This window comes from Ischnura elegans, chromosome 4 (genome assembly GCF_921293095.1).
Source record: "Ischnura elegans chromosome 4, ioIscEleg1.1, whole genome shotgun sequence".
Taxonomy (NCBI): Eukaryota; Metazoa; Arthropoda; class Insecta; order Odonata; family Coenagrionidae; genus Ischnura; species Ischnura elegans.
This window is the reverse complement of record NC_060249.1, coordinates 117137317-117155583: the sequence shown is the minus strand read 5'-3', so window position 1 is coordinate 117155583 and position 18267 is coordinate 117137317. Positions and strand designations below refer to the sequence as shown.

Here is an 18267-nt window from a genome sequence, read left to right as displayed (position 1 = left end):
TTTACGTGGAAAAAACATCTTAAATGTATCGGTTTTTCTCTCTATTTCCCTAATATTATACAAAAGATCATTTCTACCGTAATATTAAGACCCTCTCAAAATATCTTGACCATTAAGGCTAAAAGTATTCTACTTGACATTTCCGCAATAGATCTAACCTAAATATTTTCACTTCGATCGGATGGACTTTCCCATTCTAAATTCGTAATTAATTCAGTTATACTAGTATGTTCATCGAAGCAATTTCGTTAACAATTTTTGCTGCTCACCTCTGTATTCTATGTCCAAAATCATTCCTAATTCATGCAAGCGCCGTACACTATGAATGTACTCCAAACAAGGCATCACGAGAGAAAAATACCATCGATCCCTTACTAAGTCATTGCATATTGCAATAATTATTTTAATAAATCGTAATTTTCTATTTACCTGCAAGAAAATTTCCTGAGTAAGCTTTCCCCATGACAAGTCTGGGGCAATAGATAATAATAAGTACTCAATTTAATTCTAATTAACTCTTAAATCTCTTCTACACATGCTATTAAAATATTTCAAGATGATAACGAAAGTTTTAAACGAGTAATACGAATTACCAAACCTCCTTCCCTACAGGTGGCTCGCAGGGTATGATGTAGTAACTGCAAAGTTTTCTCTAAATACCGCGAGAAATTAGCAACTTCTCCCTCGTTAGACCGCATTAAGAATACACTGCCAGTGTTTGCGATCTTCATGAAATAGGCTTAAAAACAGAGTTAGAATGCGAGCAAAGAAGAGCTTCCAGTTACATGAAAAGTTACGATACTCTAGTTAGTGAAAGTAACCTCTTAGATAAACTCGATTGGGAATCTCTGTCAGACCGTTGACTGGAAAATAGACTAAACCTTTTAGATAAATTCAAGAGCAGTGTCTTTTCTGACGAAGTAAGCCATATCTTACGAACGCCGACATACTACGGTAGATCATATCACATAAATAAAATAAGAGAAATGGGCTGTAGAACAGACGGATTAAGAACGTCTTGTTTTCCACAATCGATAACGGCAGCGTTAGAACTCACTAGTAGATTAGATGACGTGTTGTGTAGCATACTAACTTATGTAAAACTTAATGCATGTTTCTGAATTTTATTATAATTTCTAATAGAATGCGGTAGAATAATTTTGTTAGTATACATATAGTGACATTTTTGGGCCGCGTGGTGTGCATGTGGGAGTCCAATTGTATGCTGCATTCTGGTGATTGATCATACCCTGCCAAACACCCTAGAGGTAGCTCGCAGGGTATTATGTACATGTAGATGCACCAAAATACTCTAAATACGACCAGTCGATATGGAGTAATTTATCCTCTAAATTAGTTTTACGACCTTAATGGAGAAGGAGTGCCTTGGTAAAAGTAGCAAGAATTTGATGAAGCTTTGGTCACATATTCTTTTTAAAGAAGCACTTTAATTGATACCAAGGGATTTAAAGAAAAAGGGATTCCCTTTGTGCCGTTTGAGAGATATTTGAGGGTAAAATCAGAATTATAGGGTGGTTTCCTATTATTTTTTTATTGCCTAAATCGAAAGATTATTACTCCCGGAGTAGGTACGTATATCACGCTTTAAGATTTTTAAATAACGATATCTATTTTTCGCGATTAAATGAAAAGTGAAAATTTACAAGTGCGCGAAAACACGACGGCTAAGTATGAATGCCGGGAAAACTCCGTGTGACGTCGTTCTGGTTCCCGCTGCCGCAAGTGAGGTGACCTTGGGGCGAGGCTTTGAGCGCTGATACGACGCAGGATGCTAGCAGGTAGCTGAGTACCATGCTAGCTGGTAGCGCTTGGCTTAAATAAGGATTATTAATACCTTATCGAACGTAGAAAACTTTCTGACCTTAGCCAGTTTTAATAAGTGATTATTAAGACACGATTCCCTGAGCTCTGTGCCTCATGCATGCATTGGTAATGTCAGACGATGTAAAACTACTATCCTCTCGTGTAGAAACTAGGTCCCTGTGACGTCACGTGGAGTGGCATCGCATGGGCGCCAATCTGGCCTTTTTCAAATGAGGATGAGGATGACCATTGCCATTCGTCTAAACCGGTATTTCTAAAACCAAATAATTTGTATATTATGAATACAGTAATGGTGGGTAATGAATCGCAATCAATGCCTTTCGTTTTCCTTGATGAAGGAAACTAACCTATTCAATATGGGCTTTCATGGAGAAATACGGTTTATTCGAGCCAACGAAGTCGTTTATAATAGGAAAATGTTGAGACGGCAATTGTTAGAGGCAACATTTTGTGACGAATCTAAATATATACTGAAAAGTATACGTTAATGATGAAATAAGGAAGATATTTGAACGTCTGCATAATGCTAGAGTGTTTGGCAGGTGGTGACCATCATCACCAGCATGTAGCAGGCTAGACAATCCCAGCATGCACTCCACATGGTCATAAAAATATTAGGCATAATAACAAAATAAAGGTGCACATTCATGGAAAGGCGAAACTTGCTTACGGCTTGTAATTTCGAAATTAAATTCATGCAAGGTTAGAAAAATGGTGAAATAAAAAAAACACGAAAGTCGTCCTAGCGAGTGAAACCATTAATTTTATCAATCACTCTTTGCTACCCTTAATAGTGCAAGGAAAGAATGTCATTTTAGATTTCTCTGTCTTTCAGCCAATTTCCTTTATATTCTTCCCGCGATCACGTTTACTGATGTACAATGGTAATCGAACGATATATTTTTATCGAAACGAAGGATGAATTGTGACGTTGTTTGAGAAAAACTCTCCGCCGGATTTACTTCGTAAAGTTAGCCAATACCTTGCTCTTTGCTCATATAAAAACCCCATCCTAACTTGCCTAAGATATCGGAAACGCTGCACTTTTTATCGTAACAATTCATCACGAATCTGATCACCTTTAGCATTACTCTATCGATTTCAGCCATCAGACCCTCTTCTTACGGGTACCACACGTTCGTAAGGATTCAGCTGAAATATTCCCCGCACTCCTCTCAGGGCTGTCGCATCTTTCGTATCGCTGCTGCCTGTTCTACGTACCTTCCCACAAATCACTTCAAGGAAAGAGAATAAAATCACTCGGAGAATATGGTCTCCCTGCACCATTGCAAACATGACTGGTACCCATGCCAGGCGAAAACAACCTGCCATGAACCTCCCAAGAAGGACAACTTAAGGTTCCCGTTCGTTGGGACAACAAGGGTGGCCAAAGATGTGGAAGGAAAGTTTTGAAAGGTTTTGGGAAAGCTACCAGGGGATTATGGCATGAGGTAAAGTGAAACAACTCGGTTGTAAAATTCGCATTGACAGGCATGTAAACAGAGAGGGAGGTCCATTCTTAACCAGATTGTCAATCACACGGAACTGAAATCGAGAAACGCTTTCAGAAAATGACTTTTTTCTACTTATTTCGAAGAAAGCGGCGTTATTTTACAATATATACAATGAGAAAACACCAACAATAATTTATGGCATTTCCTTAACACCAAAATGAAACGTCAAAAGTTGAATAACGCTTTTCAAAACTTTCATCGTCATTCATTATTCGAAATCCACTATTATTTTCCTCTCGATAAAAATTTTACAAAGGGAAAATTTACTTTTCAGGTAGGTATTCATGTAATAGATACAGGCATATTTTTACTCATATTTAGTCATTATTTCGTTGAATGATTGCATTTTTTAATTTTATAGTTAGTAAAAGTTAGCGGCATTTTTCATTTTTTACAGTAATATCGACAAGAAATATATTTCATTTGGATTAATGGGGATGATATGAACTGTAAAAGTCTTGCCTGTAACCTGAAGGTAAATCTTCACTCAATTGGCCCCATATGAAGCCTACATGAATATAGTAGGCCTCAAAACGCGACGCAAACCTGAGATAAATGGTTAATGTAGCGTGCGATAGCTCAATGGAATAGGCTCGTTCGGAATTAGATTTTTTGGTTAATATTGTGATTGGGTTTGGAAATAAAAAGACATAAATTTCCCCTATTTTTTTGTATCCGGCGTCTGCCGATAGATGTGTTCGTGACGAAAAACTCATCCTTTCGCGGATAAGTTGATCACTTTACGAGCTAATGCTGCGCGTAACACCGATTGCTTGTCAGCTAATACTCTGCCATTTGCGTGGGTTTCGTGCGGTACGTTGCTGTTTACAGCCTTGTGAGAAAATCTATCTCTCAATGATTGTTTTGTCCTTAAAAGTCAATGGACCAAGAACTCTGCTAACGTCACTTACTAATGAAAAATGAGCGGAAACTTTAGCATTTCATTACTTCAGAATTGCGAGAGAAAGGGAAATATATCTTTTTTTTGTCGTAGCTTATCTTTTCCACTCGTTTTGCCGAATTATCTAAATGAATTTAGAACACAAGATTGAGTGATTGATCCCGTTTTAGCGATAAATATTAATATTTCTAGGGTTATCCTGAAATTTCGGGCAATCAGCTACATTGTCGTCAATTTAATAACTCTGTATTTCAGCTTTATGAAATCAAGGAGCTGACATCCTCACCTACATTCATCGCGCGCGCTCATTGGTCGCCACATGAAGCGATCCTGACGCCTTAATGTCAAAAGATTTATTTTCCTACTCATGGGAAACCCAAGTTTACAGCCCCTAATAGAGACAGATTTTGGTTTTCTCACATTCCTGAGCATTCAAAACGTCATACTCTCTGTGAACAAGAACGGAGGACGTGCTGGTACCCGACCGACCACCTTAATCCTCTTTTGGTTTCCCAGTTAATCCCATTCTTATTTCTAAGCATTATTTCCCTTTCGGTATGGACTTCTTGGATGTCTGACGGTAAATATATTACTTAATGCTTTATCACCCTCATCACCACTCGTACAAAATTCTAAGATTGGTTTGACGCAGCTCTCTTATCAATTCTAATGTCAGCTTATCTTTTCACACCTAATAGGGTAGTTTCCTTCATCAAAGAAAACGAAGGGCATTAATTGCGATTCGTTACCCACCATTAGTGTATGCATAAAATGCAAATTATTTGGTTTTAGAATTCCCAGTTTAGACGAATGGCAATGGTCAATTTTAACCTCATTTAAAAAAGGCCAGATTGGCGCCAATGCGATGCCACTCCACGCGACGTCACAGGGACCTAGTTTCTATACGAGTAGATAGGAGTTCTACATCGTCTGAGATTACCAATGCATGCATGAGGCACAGAGCTCAGGGAAACATCTCTTAATAATCACCTATTAAAACAGCCTAAGGTCGGAAAGTTTTCTTCGTTTGATAAGGTAGTAATAATCCTTATTTAAGCCAAGCGCTACCTGCTAGCAGGGTACTCGGCTACCTGCTAGCATCCTGCGTCGTATCACCGCTCAAAACCTCGCCCCAAGGTCACCTCACTTGCGGCAGCGGGAACCAGAACGACGTCACACGGAGTTTTTCCCAGCATTCATACTTAGCCGTCGCGTTTTCGCGCGCTTGAAAATTTTTACTCTTTATTTAATCGCGAAAAATAGATATCGTCATTTAAAAATGTAAAAGCGTGAAACACGTACTCCAGGAGCAATAATCTTTCGATTTAGGCAATAAAATATAATAGGAAACCACCCTTTTATTAATTTTATTTCATATCATTCAGTAGCTCCTCCATACAATAAATCCGAGGTCTTCCTTTTCCCTTCTTGTCTTCTATTGATCCCTTAACGATGCCTTAACTACGTCATCATGCCTCAAGATATAGCCGATAAAGTTATTCTGTCATCCTGAAATTTCATGACACCCTTCTCATCTCCTACTCTTCTTAGGACTTTCTCATTGCTCACTCGATCGATCCCTTAATTTTCATCCTTATTTTGCGGCAGCACATTTCAAAAGCCACATCCATTGATTCCTCCTCAGCTTTTCAAGTCCATACCTCACTGCCATTATGAAGGGTACTCCAAATGTAATCCCTTACTGCCGTGATCAAATTTTCTGCTGTAAATAGATCTTTAATTTTTGAGAAATGCTCTCTTTTGTTGGACTCTTCTTCTCCTAATTTCTTTCTTCGCTGGTCAATATGCTTCACAAAATAACAGAAACAATCCTACTTTTCCAGTTTTTGATCCTAATTTAAAGCATACGTGCGGTTAGATAATGCGAGTGACGCTCTGATTTGAGTACTCAATGCACAGATTGACACTAGCCTTCTATTGTGGTTTGGGATTTTCGTGGATGTCACCCTATGAAATTCTTGGATGAACCGTAAAAATATTAGGTAACTACTCAACAGAAATATTTCCGCAGGCTCTGTGGCTGGGGCGGAAGCGAATTCCCATACCCAACCGTTCTCCTAAATATCTCCCTTAATATATCATTTCTGTCGGACCTGGAAATATAGTTGGGTTCTAATATGATTTTCTCAGTGTCGCTCTTAAAGATATTCGTTACCAATCGTTCAAGCAATCTAAGCGTAGCCTCCGGATCTCTAGAGGCTTCCACCCTAATTCCTCTAACATATGTGTAACACTTTCTGTACGCCCGAAGTGCAGTTTTTGACGAATCGCGCATCGATAGACGTAGATATAGACGACTATATAGCGACGTTGATGTAGATGCTCATCGATGAACCCCTCCTCTGAAAAACACGTTTGAACACTTCACATTTTGAACAGATGAATGATTGCTCATGAAGGTCTCCCGGGTAATTTCCCGGGGTTGGCTGACCCATCTCCTCCGACGTTTCGACAACTGACTGTGTTGTCATCCTCAGGAATTGAGTGCCGTGCCTAAAATGCGATATGATGTTCTTGAAACTCCGCTTTTATTCAAGGCCCGACATTCCGGGCACGACACCCAATCCCTGAGAATTACTACACAGTTAGTAGTTAAACTTTCATGAGCATAAGCCACCGGGAAAGCCTGAAACACTGCAGATAAAAAAAACGGCCCAAAATTCAACACATGTAGCTTCCGTGAAACATAATACCAAACTCGAGGATTCTCATTTATGCCCACAAAGTGATGAGGCGATGCTTCTTAAAAACCCCTTCGAAGCACGCACGCACTCCTCGCCGGGAATCGAGTAATTGGGCGTGAATGACGAGCCGCCTTTCTGATACCCATCCCGCGTAATTTGACGGAAGTAATGAAATGAAAGGCCGGGTTGTGGAGAGGAAAGGGTGAAGAGAATGGAGACTCGGAAAGGGGGCTACTTATGACTTTGGCCAGTCAGTCAGGGCATTTCCATGGCAACGGCCGGACTCTCCTTCGAAGGAGGGGGGGAGGGGTGAGTGAGAGCGGTGCTTGTCTGCATCGGAGGGAAGAAGTGCGCCATCACGGGCCTCCATTAACGCCCCCATCGCCACTTCGGAGAACCCCTTCGCCCATGTGCGCAACAAAACACACTCGCCGTCCGTCGCTCGGCGGAATGCAGCCGAGAGAGAGCCGCTCACGACGTCAGGAGCGGGAACGTTAATGGCTGCCGACAGGTTGTCGCTTTAATTATTCCCGCTGTTGGCACGCTTGCGCCGCGGCCGCCCCGGGAATTAAAATCATCGATTAATCCCGAAGGAGAGACCATTGTATAGTCGACAAGTGTTTCAGTCATCAGCTGTTGGTGCTCGCCCGGAGCCGTGCACTGATGCTTGAGCAAAAAGTAATGCCTGCCCTTTGGGCGCGGATAAGATCATTGATGGCGAACAAATGGTTGAATTGTGTCTGATGCTTCTTCCGCGGTGAATACCTGGATATGCCAATTCGTTTACAGGACATCGGCCGCCTTATTTTTTTCGTGAAACGTTTCTCTTTCTGATCTGAAGGCATCTCAGGGGCAAAGGGCTCATCCCGAATATGATTTCAGAACGACAGATGGAACGTGGATGGTGAAATGGCATGTCCCATGGTCGAGTTGGCAGAGCGCACTTGAGTGCCTTTAAGAAGCATTGAAAATAAAACTAAAAATTAACAAACGGCATCATTGGATTGCAATTATAATCGTTTCACTTGATATGGATAAAAGTAGGTCGGACATTGATGGTGAAGTAGCTCTTGCTGATAAGCGAGGATGAACCAATACCTTCGTCGCGATGATCCAAAAGAGTAAAATATTGAAGCAAAAAAGCCAATCCATATAGATCAAAATATGGGCTTTGGGAAACCAAAAATTAAACTACAAATTGAAACATTCTCGAGCTGATAATGAACGTGGAGGACGGAAAACAGATTGAAAAGAGTTTAACTGAAGAGAATTGAATTCGACGAAGAAATGTACCTCCATGTATGAAATGAACGTTTCAATAGGAATGTCATTAAAACATAGCATGTCCGAATAGAGAAATCAGAACTTACTTCGCAGGGATGGGCACTTAGGCAGGGCAAAGACTTGGGCAGTTCCTTCGATAATTGTAAAAATAATGTATACAAGAAAGGGTAAAAACGAATTTTCAAAGAAACGGAAAGGCAAAAATTAGATAAAAATTTGAAATTGACTGAATTAATGGGTTATTTCAGCCATATGCGAGAAAAAGTAAATGGTATGGATTAAGATGGACTCAAAAGAATAAAATGATCCTAAATATTACAGCACAATAACATGTTTAGATACATTGAACATTCCGGCATATGAGAATTTTATGGTTATAAACCGCCATCTACAAAGAGCATATGTCTTGAGATCCATGATATACCAAAACGTAAGTTGAATATTCGCAAATTTAATTTTTCGTAATAAAAGTGTCCATAAAACTCCAAAGCATAAAATTTCCGAAGTATCTACATTTCTACCTGATATTTTCTGCACTGGAGGGATCGTTTAATTCTATAGACGTAAGGTTTTGAATTAGAACCATCTCTAATTCCCATCTACCCCGAAAAAAGCTTTAAATATTCTTTGAAACAGCAAGGAACAAGCCCATCTCACAGAATAGCCACGTGCGTGTTGAGTGAGAAAATCAGAAGTTTTCTCTGCATCCATAGCTCGAGAAGGGCTGGAAGAATAATTGCGGGGATAAATTAGACTAAGATGTGATTAATATTTCTGTTGATCCCTCTATAAGTTCTTATACACTACCTTATATTTCGTTATTAACACCAGGCTAATATGGCGGTAACTCAATCTTTAGTTCTCATTTCCTACGAGCCACTATTTTTCAATTATATTTTATCTTCACTTTAGATTACACACAAACACACAGTATTTTACATCCACACCCATAGAGCTGCATGCAATTGATTGATTGATCACTCCCTGCCAAACACCCTAGAGGTGGCTCGAAGGGTATTATGTAGATGTAGATTGCTATTGCATATTATGATGCGTCCGCTGTATGCACAAATAAGAGGCAGAGGATAGGTTTCATCAAGCATGCACCGTTAAAAAGTTTTTCGTCTAGAATGGTCTGTATTTTTCGAATATCGAAGATGCTATATCGTGCCAATCTTCTTCAAACCTATTCGTAAAACAATTCATCTCTCCGATTTCGCATATTCTTTTGCGCAAGGTATTTTGGGCGTCGTCAGTAAAGATATCGCCCCGAGTCTTATTTAAAAGACCAATTTTAAGTTTTAAACTCATTGCAGATTCCTTTCCACGCCATGTCTCCTTATTCCTCACTGAGCAGTCTATATCAACGGAAAACGGCATCCCACAATTATGCAATCGTAATAAAGAACGAGAGAGATGGTATTATATAAACGTCACTTGGGTATGTGCTCTTCTCTTGATCGTGGTCAATTCACCGGCATAGTTCAAACAACGCGCGGAACACACATCTCCATATAATACCGCCTCATCCACTTCCTTCATTCCCCACTGTCTCCTAAATTACAGCAAACCTTTCGCGGGACTCAATATCCAATCCATTCCGTGTTGATGACGATATTGGCGCGCTCTGGTTACGCGGCTGCGAACGAGGTCGTTCCGCCCTCGGGACATTTCTTCTCGGACGGGCGCGCAAAACGGACGGAGCGAAGGAACTCAGGAGGAGATCATCGAAGGCATTGGAGGCGATTGGAATTCTCGTCTATATGGACCAGTCGTGGGGTGGGTGGGACTGGTTGCGAAGGAGGCCCAACCTCCACCCCGCCCTCCCCCACGAGAGGGCCCCCACCCCCAACAATACGCTCGTATACGTGTGTCCCACTCTTCGGCCACGAATCCCACGGCAACCCTTTCAATGTCCGTCTTCCCGGTCTAAGCCATGTTACGTCTTGCCTCGCCGCGCACATCAAAGGCCGGAGCCGACGTCTTAATCGCGCGGGGAGCCAAGGGGGATGGGATTTGGGGGAGGGGTCCCGGCGGGGGCGCTGCTGGACTGACGACGAAGGAGCTCCACTCGGCAATCGAAATGGACATTAGGGTTCCGGCCGATGGCTATCGCATCCGATGCACTCGAGTGGACTGAGTCCGTGGTTGTCACATATACATGCCTCGTACCAAACATAAACAAGGGTTGCGCAGCTACCAAAATCTGAAACCCCCTATCGTACAATGTCGATATTACTACACAAAATGGAAGGAGTTAACAAACGAACTAATTACGAATAGTTGGTGCGATGGCTTCCACATGTGTTACGTAATGAATGGCAATATCTTCTAGGATTGCCAACTGTGTTCATAGGCGGATCTAGAGGGGGGGGGCACGGGGTACGTGCCCCCCCCCCAGACCCTTAGAAAATATGCAAGATTTTTAATACAGTCCCATTATCATTGCGTTCGTTTTGTATTATGAGGTATCCTTGTGCCCCTCCCAGAACAAAATCCTGGATACGGCCTTGCTTGTGCCTCCCCCAGAAAGAAATCCTGGATCCACCCATGACTGTGTTCGTTGTTTATAGTGACAGCAGTTTAAAGTAAAACGCAGGCAAAACTGTTGCCACTACAAACAGCAAACACGGTCGCAAACCTAAGAAGATGCTGCCATTAATTACAAATAGCTTTCTAAAAATTGATAATTCTCCCTCTTCATTAACACAAAATTTAATAGACGCAAGACTCAAAATTATATGTAAATATTTTTCTTTTTCTATCGTTGTTGCATTGTTCTAACTCGTCGGATGATCTCTAGTCAACTCACTCCATGGTTGCCACATATAGAGGAGAGTTACCTTATTCGCACCGCATTCGAAATCGCACCACAATCTTAGAAACCAATGTATTAGACTATTATACAATGTAACGAATGGATTTGGAACTTCCTGCATACCTAAGCACACCACACTTCAATTGTGACCACCGGTACAATGACAAGCCAGGGGTGAGACTATTTAGAAAAGATGAGTCTCTTCTGCTATTTTTTCGTCTTTTCACAAGAATATTGAGAACAGGTAAGTCCTATTTATATAAATTTACCTACATATCATGTTTCTCAAGTCTATTGTGTTTCATTTAGCGACAGTACCAGCGTTGTATGATCACGTGTTTAGGCAGCGGAAATGATTTCATATAAAATGGCGGTCGCTCCCCAATCGCACCACGTCTCTCTGTGCCAGTGCGATTTGGGTGAGTGCGAGTGGTTCAGATCACAAGCATAAGTTTTGGCTTTTCGTTCTTCTATCGAGAATAAAGAGAAATGTAGGAGGGGAAGTTAGGAGAGAAGGTGATAAGGATTCATGGCAAATGGACCCTTTGGGGACATGAAATCTGCCATGAATAAATACAAGGAAAGAAAAATTAAATTGAATGAATGTTGTAGAGAATACGAAATTCCAAAAAAAATATTTCTGCGGCAGTACCGAAGAGAAGTTGGTAGGAGTTTGGATCGTGGTGTTAATAATGCTGTTAACAGAAGAGAGATGGCTTTACCGATAACAGAAGAGGACGAATAGGGTGGTTTCCTATTATTTTTTATTGCCTAAATCGAAAGATTATTACTCCTCGAGTACGTATTTCCCGCTTTTAGATTATTAAATCACGATATCTATTTTTCGCGATTAAATGAAAAGTGAAAATTTCAAGCGCGCGAAAAAGCGACGGGTAAGTATGAATGCCGGGAAAACTCCGTGTGACGTCGTTCTGGTTCCCGCTGCCGCAAGTGAGGTGACCTTGGGGCGAGGCTTTGAGCGCTGATACGACACAGACTGCTAGCAGGTAGCAGAGTACCATGCTAGCTGGTAGCGCTTGGCTTAAATAAGGATTATTGATACCTTATCCAACGAGGAAAACTTTCCGACTTTAGCCAGTTTTAATAAGTGATTATTAAGACATGTTTCCCTAAGCTCTGCGCCTCATGCATGCATTGGTAATCTCAGACGATGTAAAACTCCTATCCTCTCGTGTAGAAACTAGGTCGTGTGAGGTCACGTGGAGTGGCATCGAATGGGCGCTAATCTGGCCTTTTTCAAATGAGGATAAAAAGTGACCATTGCCATTCGCCTAAACTGGTATTTCTTAAACCAAATAATTTGTATATTATGAATACAGTAATGGTGGGTAACGAATCGCAATCAATGCCTTTCGTTTTCTTTGATGAAGGAAACTACCCTATTAGTTCAGGTTATTTTGCATTTTGAAGCTTCATTGTTTGGGCTAACGCCAATATATTTCAGGAATTTCAAATTCTTGAACTCAACACTCATTTAATCATCCTTTTTAACAAATAGAGGATTAGAATGGCTTTTAAAAAGTGGTGTTACGGGTTTCTTACTCGCAACCCAAAACTAAGTCTTTGGCAGGCCGAGAATATATGCTTTCATAGAGCCAAAGGATTCAACAAATAGTATGTCTACCATTTTTTGACGTCCTTGAACGATTTTTAATGGCAGTCAGCCAAATGATTTTTGTTTCTGTAATATGGATGAAACAGGCTTTCAAAATGTTCAAAAGAGATCGTCAAAACTTTTCGCAAAATAGGGAAAACGACAGGTTGGGGCGATTTCAGCGCAGAAAGAGATGTTAACACCACTGTTGTATGTTGCACAAACGCCAATAGAATTTATGTAAGAACTCTTAAAAGATGCTGCTGTGAAAAGACTATTCCAAGCATAAAGACTTCTTCAAAAGACTCGTAAATATTGTTTCAATTATTAAAGCCTACTAAGAATGTGGAAGATATGCCTCATTTTTACTTTTTCGATTCATATGTTCCACGTATTTTTTATACTCCTGTTTTCTTTGTTTACCGATCTAAAAAAATAACCTTTAAAAAATAACCCTCTGTCTATCACTGTCGTTGAAACACCATTTATCTAAGTTTAGCCTCCGGTGGTGCGATTTGGGAAATCTGATGCCCAAATACCTACGTCTGCAAAGGGTTGAAATTGAATTTTTTTACAAGTGTTCAAATTTGAATTCATTGTATTGCCTAAAATTTGTGAGAGAAGTAGACATACCTACCTATATGAATCAGCATTGAAAAACTTAGATTGCGTCTCTGATTTTTCAGCAAAGACTTTTTTTTAAACAAAACTGGAGCGATTTATGCAACCTTCCCCTACTCGTCTTATACAAAATATAAACAAGGTCGTTCTAAGTGGCTGCGCAGTTGCCAATGTCTGAGGCCAACACTGCAATGCAATGGGGAAATATAAATATTGTTAAAAATGAAATAGAGTTATCAAGCAAACTAAATTGAAATACTATTACTACTCCAGTGGCCATGTAAACCCAGGATGCTTTTTGTCCTCACCAATGACCCGCTTCCACTCTTCTCTATCTTCCGTCATATACATTTCTGCCCTAAGTCTTCTTACGTCCTCCAGTACTATTGTTAGTCTGTACAATGCAGTCTTGGACATCTTGGAGGCATTCTACCCTTGAGTCTACCATTAAAAACCTGTTTCATTGCTGATGTTGTCCCTTCTCAATATATTTCCCAGCCATTTTATATGTTTGCATTTTATTGTTGAAATTATGTGCGGCTCACTATAAATCTCAAAAAGTTCCTTATTTTTTCTCATTCTCCAAACTATTGGAAAGCAATGTGGAGAAAATTTAAACACAATATGCCATAGAACTTCCATTATTCAACATATAGAGGAGATTACGTATGTGTGGAGAACTGTACGTTGGCTTGTCGTCTTGCGGCAGCGTGATCGAATCCAGACTGTGAATATTTAAACATCTACTAGTACATACCAACCCGCAAGCCGAAAACAATTAAAAAGGAAATGTGCGAATAAAGTACCGACCAGCATTTACTAAAGTCTTAAAGACTTCGAAAAGTAGACATACCTACCTATTTGAAGCAGCATTGAAAACTTATATTGCGTCTCTGATTTTTCAGTAAAGACGATTTTTTTTACGAAACTGGTGCGATTTATGCAACCTTCCCCTACTCGAAAAAATGAATTGCCATACCTATCGATATGGCAAAATATATCTATCAACTTATAATTATACAGTTTGTCAGAAGTGGGATTCGAACCCACGCCCGGAGAACAGAACTGCAACCTGAACGCAGCGCCTTGGACCGCTCGGCCATCCTGACATATAATTTTATACATTGTACATTATTATTTGATCATTCTATTTTTCGGCTCTTTACGTTGCCACGAGTTTTATAGTCTATTTGTAATAAAACCATCATTTACGGTTAAGACCGTGTTAACCATTATGAAAAATTATTGTTTGCAGGAATGGCGAAACCAGTGATTCGTATTAATCCTCATGTACTAAACAATTTGTTCACGATTATAAATGAATTTTACTGTTGATACATTCATAGGAGTGCTTCCTTCGTTATAACTTTGTACTTTGTTTAATTTTTACACCAAAAATCAGTTAACACGCGTAGGCTACCTCTATCATTATTATTAATTTTCTTCCCATCATTTATTAAATTTTTTTACTTTTCGGGGAAAAGATGAATTCCCAAAATATCTCTTGATACATTGTTTCTGTTGGGCATGGAAATATATCGGGGTTCTAATATGATGCTCGTGTCGCTCTGAAATATATCTTCCACTCAATGGCTCAAACAATCTAAGCCTAGCGCGCAGCCTTTGAGTGTCCAGCGACTCCCAGTCTAATTCGTTTCACAATTAATTCGTAGATGCGAGCAATATTAAAAAACATTCCAGATGACTGCGCGCGTTAGTGATAAAAATCTGCATTCGATCGCTGTCTACGGTCGGCCTTGGCCCATGCACATGAAAGAGGGGAAGAAAAAAAAACTCAAATGCACATGACCTTAATTCATAAATATTAATAAATCAAGGACAAATCATCACTTACTATAGTAGGTTCTATTCATTTTTTTGTGCATTGATGATTTTTAAAAAATTTTAATGAATATATTATTTTACCATCATTGCTTATAGAACTCAATTGAAGTTCCTTAAGCAATGATGGTAAAATATGCACAATTTCAGATTAAATACGGATAGGAATTACGGAATTCAAATGACCAGGTAAGAGGTTAACGACTATTATCGAAAGTTTTCCCTGGCGCGCCCATATCCCGTCACGTAGCGTAGGATTGGCACCATAGTGAACCAAAAGAAAACAATACATTTGTCAAGAAGTTCAAGAATGCCGTGCAGGCGACTGTCTTTCATGAGGGTGCATATCTGCAAGCGGTCTCCTGGTGGTGGCGAATTTCGTGTCAGCCAAAGAAGGGCGAAGTTGAGGTCTACCGAAATTCCGAAGGGCGCAGTTGCAAGTTTACCGGATTTGTCACCCGTACTGACTGATCACACGCCTGAGCTACGACAAGGTAAAAACTAGAGACTTATATCGTTAAATAGGGTCTAAATCCGCACAGGTATATACAATAATAAAGATCACTTTAAAAATATTTACGATTAAAATTAATAAGTCTTTCCACCTCAATTTAAAAGATTACTATGAAACATGTTCTCAGGTTTAAAAAAAATATTTAGTTGTACAAGTGCCGTGATAGAGTGAAGTAAATCTAATAATGCAGCAATGTGGTAGATTGTACAACATTTAATTGATATTTTCTCAGTTTGCCTCAACGTCTTTTCTTAACATCACGTAACTGCATCGAACGATATTTATGTGGATGTCAGGAAGATGATTTTTAAAGTGTCCAACTCATTAACAGAAAAATGTACTTTGTGAATGTGTTTAAAAAATTCCGAAGAAATAGTGCCATATTTATTAATATCACTGACCTATAAAGAAACCAAGTATTACTTAGATAAAATCAAGGGCACCGACTTATATAAAATATTAGGGGGCCCATACTGGGGGTCTTGCTCTGGAAAATTTTATAAATAGTGGGTTTTAAAGTTTTTTTTTGCATTTTATAAGTCATATGAACGACATTAGAACACGGAAAACTCGACTCGATAACATGGCACTCCGGAGAAAATCGATAAGCCTGATACATATTTTCCTCCCACCCCCAAATCGAATTTTTGAGGGGGCTCGGGCCCCTTCAAGCCCCATGGAGCCGGCGTCACTGGATAAAATTATACCTAAACTCGATAGTATGTCGTCGAAACTCATCAGATAGTTTTTTCATTTAAAGGACTGCCGTATCCGAAACTAACAATATACAAACATCAGCAGGTGCTCAATATTTTTTAATATCACCTTAACATTTTTCATGAGTAGTGAATGCACTTGGATACCTGAATCCCTGATGACGATGGGCGAGTTGCTTATAGAAACGTTGGAAGGAGATATGGAGGACTTGACCCGGTGCGAAACCCGAGAAAACTTTACTTCCACGAATGTCACAATGTTAGCAGATAAAAAATGTAAAGTGGACTAGAGGACTTCGCAGAAGTAAACGCCGTAGTCCTTACGAAAGAGGGAAATTTTAAAAATATCACTATATCCAGAGGATTTTTTTGCGTGAAGTCCTCTCTGAATTTCCACCTTTTTAATTCGTCGTATATCCCCAACGTTTCGACGAACGACATCGTCATGTCCATTGTCATCGCCGGCCTCGGTGGCGGCGGGGTAAAGTCCACGCCTGCCCAACCAAATGTCGAGTCCCGCCTGGGTAAGTTATCCTTATCCAGGGCAAGGATGTTTGTGTGCGTTTGATTGTCGGATATTACCTAAAAAAGAAACGATTTCAAAGGCCGAAAAGTGCTGTTTTTTTCTGTGGAGTGGATATAAATAAAATAAATAAAATGAGGATGAAGGAATAAGTTTAACTGAGCAAATTAATCTAGATAATTTGTTGAGCTGATGGAACTCCCGAGACGAGTTCAAGGTAAATGTTTACTTGATGCACTCTTGCATTACCACCACTAAATTGCAAAATTGAATTGAATGCAGAAAAAGTAGACTTAGAAAACAAGTGGGACGGCTCTCTAAAATATATATATAATATGTGTTGTCTTATGTTTTACGTATACACGTTGGAGTAAAACATGAGGTGATCCCCCATATCATGTCATTTAATTTTCGATCGAGTGGATTAGAGGGTGCAAAACAGATGGTCCGCGGTTGCGTGGTGGTGGGGGTGTGAGACAGCGCGTGACGCCCCCTGATGCATCTCAAGCGGTCGTGTTCCACAGGCGACGCAAGCAGTCCAGTATGGCGGATCTGACCATAAAATGTGCTCCAAGTAACATGCGATGGGCGATTTAGTTACGCTAAATTTAATATAAAGCAATAAAAAATTCTAAACAGCTAGTAAATTCCAGCTGCTTATGGTCTAGAAACAAGAACCTTTCAACCATACGCAATCTAGCAATTAATTTCGCTATAAAAATCTTACTTTTCATTTTATTGTAGCAAAATTTTGACTCTTATTCAATTTATATTTATCTTTCAGTGATCGAGGAAATTATAAAAGAATATAATGCCATTCTATGGTTAAAAAAACACGCGAGGCCATTATAGTTTGAGCGTACTGTTTAGAGCATTGGTACTCTATTCACACGGTAGCCAAAGCGCGTTTACTGATTGTTGGAGTAAAAATTAAACTAAATACAAATGTAACAGGAAGGAAACAATTCTCTACATGCATAAATATTAACATAAATTCATAATTGTGAATAACTTGGATAGTAAATGAGTATTTATGCCAATAATTGCTTACGCCACCTCTGAAAAATATTGATATTTTAGCGTTGAAAATATTTGAAACTGCCAAACATTATTCTTAGTTGTGTTACATAATGTACAAATCACATAATAAAATACAGCTATAGATAAAATTTTTTCATGTTTATCAAGCCAGGAATAGGCAATCTTCTACGTATGAGGTAACAAATCGTATCGTTAGGTATAACAAATATTGCATAATAATATTTTTTATTCCTGCACAGAGCAACCAAATTCCTGCCCAACTTAATTTATATGACTTGGAACATGTAAAAAATAAAACATCAAAGTATTAAGTGCTCACGCAAGATGC

At 39.6% G+C, this 18267-nt stretch overlaps 1 non-coding gene across 1 annotated transcript; it reads right to left on the bottom strand.

Annotated features, from left to right (window-relative positions):
• Positions 1-14328: 14328 nt before the first annotated feature.
• Trnal-cag lies at positions 14329-14412 on the bottom strand. Its single transcript has one exon. It is a non-coding gene; the product is annotated as a tRNA-Leu (tRNA).
• Positions 14413-18267: the final 3855 nt, after the last annotated feature.